Source organism: Theropithecus gelada, chromosome 1 (assembly GCF_003255815.1).
Source record: "Theropithecus gelada isolate Dixy chromosome 1, Tgel_1.0, whole genome shotgun sequence".
Classification (NCBI taxonomy): Eukaryota; Metazoa; Chordata; class Mammalia; order Primates; family Cercopithecidae; genus Theropithecus; species Theropithecus gelada.
In genome coordinates, this window is record NC_037668.1 from 5,400,419 (window position 1) to 5,406,726 (window position 6,308).

General features: G+C 47.4%; 1 pseudogene; it reads left to right on the top strand.

Annotated features, from left to right (window-relative positions):
- Positions 1-3,822: 3,822 nt before the first annotated feature.
- Positions 3,823-4,272, top strand: LOC112614282 (annotated as a pseudogene).
- Positions 4,273-6,308: the final 2,036 nt, after the last annotated feature.

The following is a 6,308-nucleotide window of genomic DNA, read 5'->3' on the forward strand; positions in this document are numbered from 1 at the left end:
ACCCCCACCTCCTGCGTTCAAACGATTCTCCTGCCTCAGCCTCCCAAGTAGGTGGGACTACAGACACATGCCACCATGCCCGGCTAATGTTTTTTTTCTTTTTCTGAGATGGAGTTTCGCTCTTGTTGCCTAGGCTGGAATGCAATGGCACAATCTCTGCTCACCACAACCTCCGCCTCCCGAGTTCAAGCGATTCTCCTGCTTCAGCCTCCAGAGTAGCTGGGATTACAGGCATGTGCTGCCACGCCCGGCTAATTTTGTGTTTTTAGCAGAGACGGGTTTCTCCATGTTGGTCAGGCTGGTCTCAAACTCGCAACCTCAGGTGATCAGCCTGCCTCGGCCTCCCAAAGTGCTGAGATAACAGGTGTGAGGCATTTTTGTATTTTTAGTAGAGACGGGGTTTTGCCATGTTGGCCAAGCTGGTCTTGAACTCCTGACCTCAGGTGATCCACCAAGCCCGGGCTATAACATTCAACTTTTGGAAGAGACAAAGAATTAGCCAGGAATGTGAAAATAAAAATTTGATTTCTAGAACATGTGTCAGGGTCAGTACAAATGTACCCCTCTTATTCTCTCTGTCTCTGTGATGCCAGTCCATGAGACTTGAATTTAGAGTGATGACGCCTGAAGCAGAGTGACATTCTCCATCATTAAAGAGAGATATTACTATGTTCACTGACCCCTGCTTAGGCAAGAATGTGGGCAGAGATGTTTCAAAAATCACGGGCAAGTCTTGAGATGTGATGAGGCTTTCTTCCTAGCCTGGTTTCCCACCTCCTCCCAGGAAGGGAAGGAGATCAGGGTGACTGAGCCTATCAACGAGGTCTGCAGAGGAGGCAAACGGCCATGGCAGTCAGCATCAGGGTTAGGAGTAGAGCATGTGTTAGTTTCCTAGAGCTGCCATAGCAAAGTACCACAAACTTGCTGCCTTAAAACAACAGAAATGTACTCTTTCACAATTTTGAAGGCTGGAAGTCTGAAATCAATACGTTGGCAGGGCCGTGCTCTCTCTGAAGGCTCTAGGAGATCCGTATGTGCTTCTTCGTAGCTTCCTTGGCATTCCTTGGCTTGTAGATGCCTGACCCCCATCTCTGCCTCCCTCGTCACACAGAGGTCTTCCTGCGTGTGTCTGTTATCTCTTCTTATGAGGACGCCCGTCATTGGATCAGGGCCCACCCATCTTAATTAATTACATCTGCAAAGCTCCTATTTCCAAATAAAGCCCCATTCAGAGTCCTGGGGGTTAGGACTTTAATGTATCTTTTTGGGGAACAAAATTCAGCCCACAATAGAGTGCTCTTTCTATCTTTCGTGTTTGTCAGCAGAAGAATCTGCCGAAATGATCTGGCAGCTAGGACAGAAGGTGACTGAAGTGACTGAAGGAAGGTGAACTTGTGAGGAGGCAATGTCCACATTTCTGAAAACGGGGCAATGGAGGCTTTGTGAGCCACGTGAACCTTTAATCTCCTCCCCCATCCCTGGCATAGGCAGATTTTCAAAACTGCCATCTGAAGTATAGGATACTTGCTAGTCTTCATCTGACCCGTAACTTCAAAATAAATCCTGGCAAAGTGGCCCCTTCATCATTCATAAGGTGCAGTTTCACCAGCTAGTTAACATTCCCTTCCCAGGCAGACGTGTGTGTAATTCATTCCAGTATTTGAGAGAGATCTCCCAGAATTCTGCTCAGATTTATTGTCAAATAACTGTTCGGTAAAACTGCGTCTTTTGCTGACTCGGGCCTGGCAGGAAGAGTTGCCACAAGCACGGAGCTCTGGCATCGATTTGTGACTTCCCCGTGGGAGAACCTCAGGGGTGGAAGCCCATAGGCTTGATTGCCTTCTTAGATTGATATTTAATAGGATGAACGCCCCCATCCACCCTGCCAGCCCGGATCAGTGCCACAAGTCAAGGCTTGGCCTTGCTGTGCACAAGGGCTGTGAGGAAGATCTGGCAAAATTTTAATTAACTGAAGATAAACATATATAGGGAGCGTTAGTCCATTAGCTGGCACCACCACCCAGAGAGAAAAGGCCTCACTAATCACATGCCACAGCAGGTGAAATGACCTGCAGCGTCCATTTGCTTTCAAATTAAAAAACATATTTTCCAAATAAAATCCTCATGGGGCCCTGCTCATCATGTCGTTTCCCCTGAAAAGCAGGAAATCTGGGATGCTAATGAGCAACGCTTTCAATATTTTAGCCCAAGAAAGCTGAAAACACAAGTGCAGCAAAACAAGGCTGGGATTGCCCTTCCTTTGGAGGAGGGAGGAAAGTTGGACAGGAAACCAAGGAAAGGCAATCAGAAATGGAGGACTCAGCCCTGTGGAAAAATACAAATAATACAGTCGGCCTGGGAAGAAGTAACTGGATCTAGAAATCAGGCGTGGCAGAGGTACCCACTTGCTCAGAGGCAAGGAATCAGCAAAGTTAGATCGTAGAATAAGTCCGTAATTCACCAACCTTTGGATTGCAAGATGGCCAAGAAATAAGGATAGAGCTTGAGTTTACAATATTCTAGAAGGAAAATTTTATACAATTTGGTCAGAAAGTGGGTACTTCATTTGCTCATTAGGCTATATATTCATCACTTAATATATAACAAGTGCCATTTCAGGTCTGGGGAGGTAGCAGTGCAGGAGACTTAACAAGTCTCTGTTGTCATGTGGCTTACTTTCTAGTATGGGGAGGCAGACAACAAATACCCAAGAAAATATCAGGTGGCATTTAAGTCAGAGACCTGAATGGTGAGAAAGCGCTGGCCATGCAGAGATCAGGGGAGGGCATTCTAGGGAATAGCAAGTACAAAGGCCCTAAGGAAGGTAAGAGCTCAGCCTGTTGAAGGAATGAAGTGTGGCTGGCGCTCAGTGAGAAAGAAGAAGAGGAGAAGAAAAGAATAAGTGGGGCAAGGTACAGGATATTGGGTTTTATTCCAAGTGCACTTATTCATATGAAACTTGTCATTCCCACTAGATTACAAGCTTCAAGAGGGCCGCGACTCTCTCTTACTCACTCAACACCTAGTCTGCATTCCAGGGCATCTACTAGCTGCCTTCTCTTTTTCTTTGAGGCTGGTCTTCTTCTGGCCCTTCTATAGTATGGTGAGCCAGCCTCCAAGATGACTGCCAATGACCCTTGCCTCCTTTTGTAATCCCCTTTCACATTGAATCAGGGCTGGACTTTTGTGGCCAGTAAAAGAGGGTAGAATTAATAGTGTATGATGTTCAAGGCTAGGTTATAAAAGTCATTCCAGCACCCACATTGGTCTCTTGGATTTCTTGCTCTGGGGGAGGCCAGCTGCCATGGGAACACTCAGGCAGCAATGTGGAGAGTCCCACATGGAGAGGAACTGAGTCCCTGGACAAGAGCCAGCAACCAATTTGTCATTCATGTGTATGAGCCACCTTGGAAGTGGATCCTCCTATCCTAGTAAAGCCTTCAGATGATTGTAGCCCCAGCTGATATATTATTGCAAGTGCATGAGAGACCTTGAGCCAGAACTGCCCAACGGAGACCTCCTTAAATTCCTGAACAGCAGAAACCATGAGAGATAGTAAATTATTATGTTAAGCTGTTAAATTTTGGGTGATTTGTTACACATCCTTAAGAACCCAGAACGCATAGTATAAGGTCATGTATGAAGTAATGGGATGAAAACGACCATGAGAAACTGCTTAAAAGGGATCCTTTTCATATGGGACAGATCAGGGAACTCCTAAGACAAGGGGTGGGCTCACATCATTCCTTGGGGACATCTAAGAGTCAGGTCTGAATGAAAGATCATTGGTGAGGTCATTTAAAAATAAATGTGGCCCTTTCCCCTGGCTGGCAGTGCAGAGGCTGCACCATGCCTAGAGTTACTGTAAAAGACGTGGACCAGCAGGAGCTCGTCAGAGCTCTGGCAGCCTTTCTCAAAAAGTTCGGGAAGCTGAAAGTCCCCAAATGGGTGGCCAAGCACAAAGAGCTTGCTCCCTGTGATGAGAACTGGTTCTGCACACGAGCTGCTTCCACAGCACGGCATCTGTACCTCCGGGGTGGCGCTGGGGTTGACTCCATGACCAAGATCAATGGGGGACGTCAAAGAAATGGCGCCATGCCCAGTCACTTCAGCCAAGGCTCCAAGAGTGTGGCCCACCGGGTCCTCTAAGCCCTGGAGGGGCTGAAAATGGTGGAAAAGGGCCAAGATGGGGGCTGCAAACTGACACCTTGGGGACAGACAGATGTGGACAGAATTGCCGGAGAGGTGGCAGTTGCCAACAGGAAGCATTAGAACAAACCATGCCAGGTTAAATTGCCTCGTTTGTAAAAATAAATAAATAAATAATAAATAAATAAATAAATAAATAAATGTGGAGGGCAGAATTTATCCATTATTATCCCTTGTGAAGGAGACAAAAGCCAGGGGATTCAAAGTATGTAAGAACCTAGAACCTGTGTAACTTCCCTAGGTTTGTTGTTTCTGTTACCCTGGTCTAGTTATCCAGGGTGAAAAGCTCTTGAATGTTTGTCTGGGGTAACAAAGAAAAGGGGAGAGGGTTTAGGAAATAGGAATTGCCCCACTCCAAAGCTGCTTCAGCAGGTAGCTACCGGAAGAGGAAAGTAGGCCTTGGGACTTGCTGAGGGAACCAAGTTGAAGACAGAGAGTCTGACTGGGCCTGAGGCAGGCCCCCAGGCTAAGAGTTGAAAGGCCACTGCCCAGTGTGTTGAATAAATTGAGCCAGGTTCAGTCATTTCCTGGGGCATAGGCATATCTGCCACCTTCCAAATCTGTCTTCTCCAAGAGAATCTTCCTCTTGTAGGAGCTGGTACCTTGCAAGTGAAAATGTGAAGTAATCTCCAACAGCTGTGGGAGGTGAATGTCCAGCAAAGTATTTATCCTCAAACAACCCCCTCCTGGAACATTTGTCTGGCTATGTATTTCTGTAATTAATTGATGTTGTTCAGTTAAGGTCTATTAAATTCTTGTCTGAAAATAAATGTTATCTGGAACTCCATGTGTTAAAACAATAAAAGCAGTGCTGTTCCAGTTAAGGTGGGAACGGGAAAGGGGTGCTGAGTCCTGCTTCCCCTCACCTTTGCCTCATCCACCCACCCCTTAGTATCCCCAAGGCCTTTCCTAGGAGCCCCAGCATTCTGAAAATTATAGTTTGAAAACAACAGATTGAGGATATTGTGGCACCTGCTACATCGTTTTATAATAATCTGCTATTTATGATTATTTATGCCACTGTTTTCTTCCACTACTGCAAATAAACAGATTCATCTTCCTCAGATACCATCTCATCATGTATTTCTCATGCTTAAGGCCTCTAGGAAGATTCTGCTTCTCAGAAGTTGAAGTCAGAGGGGCTTAAAGATGGCTGGTACTTGCCTGCTCCATAAAGAAGAACCTGAATAGTGAGTAGATAATCACATTTCAAATAGGTCATCCAAAAAAGAATGCTGGAATTCAACAGACACGTGTCAGGAAACACCTAAGGCAAGGAATAAAAGGGGAGCAAGGCAGTCTCCTCAGCCAGGATCAGCTAGGCGTCTGCAGAGACTCCCCAGTGTGGGGAAAAGGACAGTGAGAGATGCCTCATGGTCCATATTCTTACCATGGACTCCTGCAGTCCTAGCCATGGTACAGCCACTGACCCACGGGGACCCTGAGACTAAAACAGAGAGCTTCCTGGGGACCACACAATGGCACTGCCCCAGAGAGGGAGTTCACACTGGATTCCACACACCCCTAAGGCATCAGCAGCTCCTGTAAGGTGCTATTTTGAGAGCCCAACACCAGGCAAATGGCACTCTCCCTGGGGCCCAGCAGTGCCTGCATCTCCATGGCCCTAGTGCCCACTGAGATTCCCCACCTGCAGCTACCACCACAGCCAGCTGCTGCCACTGAGGCTGAAGTGCAGGCCACTGGCTGTGACCCCACTCCCTCCAGAAGCAGAGCCACTGCACATTTTCACACCCCCAGACAGAATCCTCTGCCCATAGCGGTTGTTACTACGCTGCTGGGGCTAAAGTGTGAGTGAAAGGGCTGCTGCCATTAGGTCTGAAGCATAAGCCAAGCTCGCCTACATATAACTGCTGCCACTGAAAACAACTTCGCCCTTCCCAGGAGCAGGGCCATAATGCAGTTGCTGCTGCCCCCAACCTAAGCATTCTGCTGGGGGTCTGGGGATCCCTCTGTTTCTGCCTATCACAGCCAGTGCCAGGACGCACCATTATTGTGGGGAGCTGACTACAAGCCTGCTCAGGCTGGCTTTCCCCTAATCCATGCCAGAGCACACCATCTGTGGGCCTCAGGTTCATCTA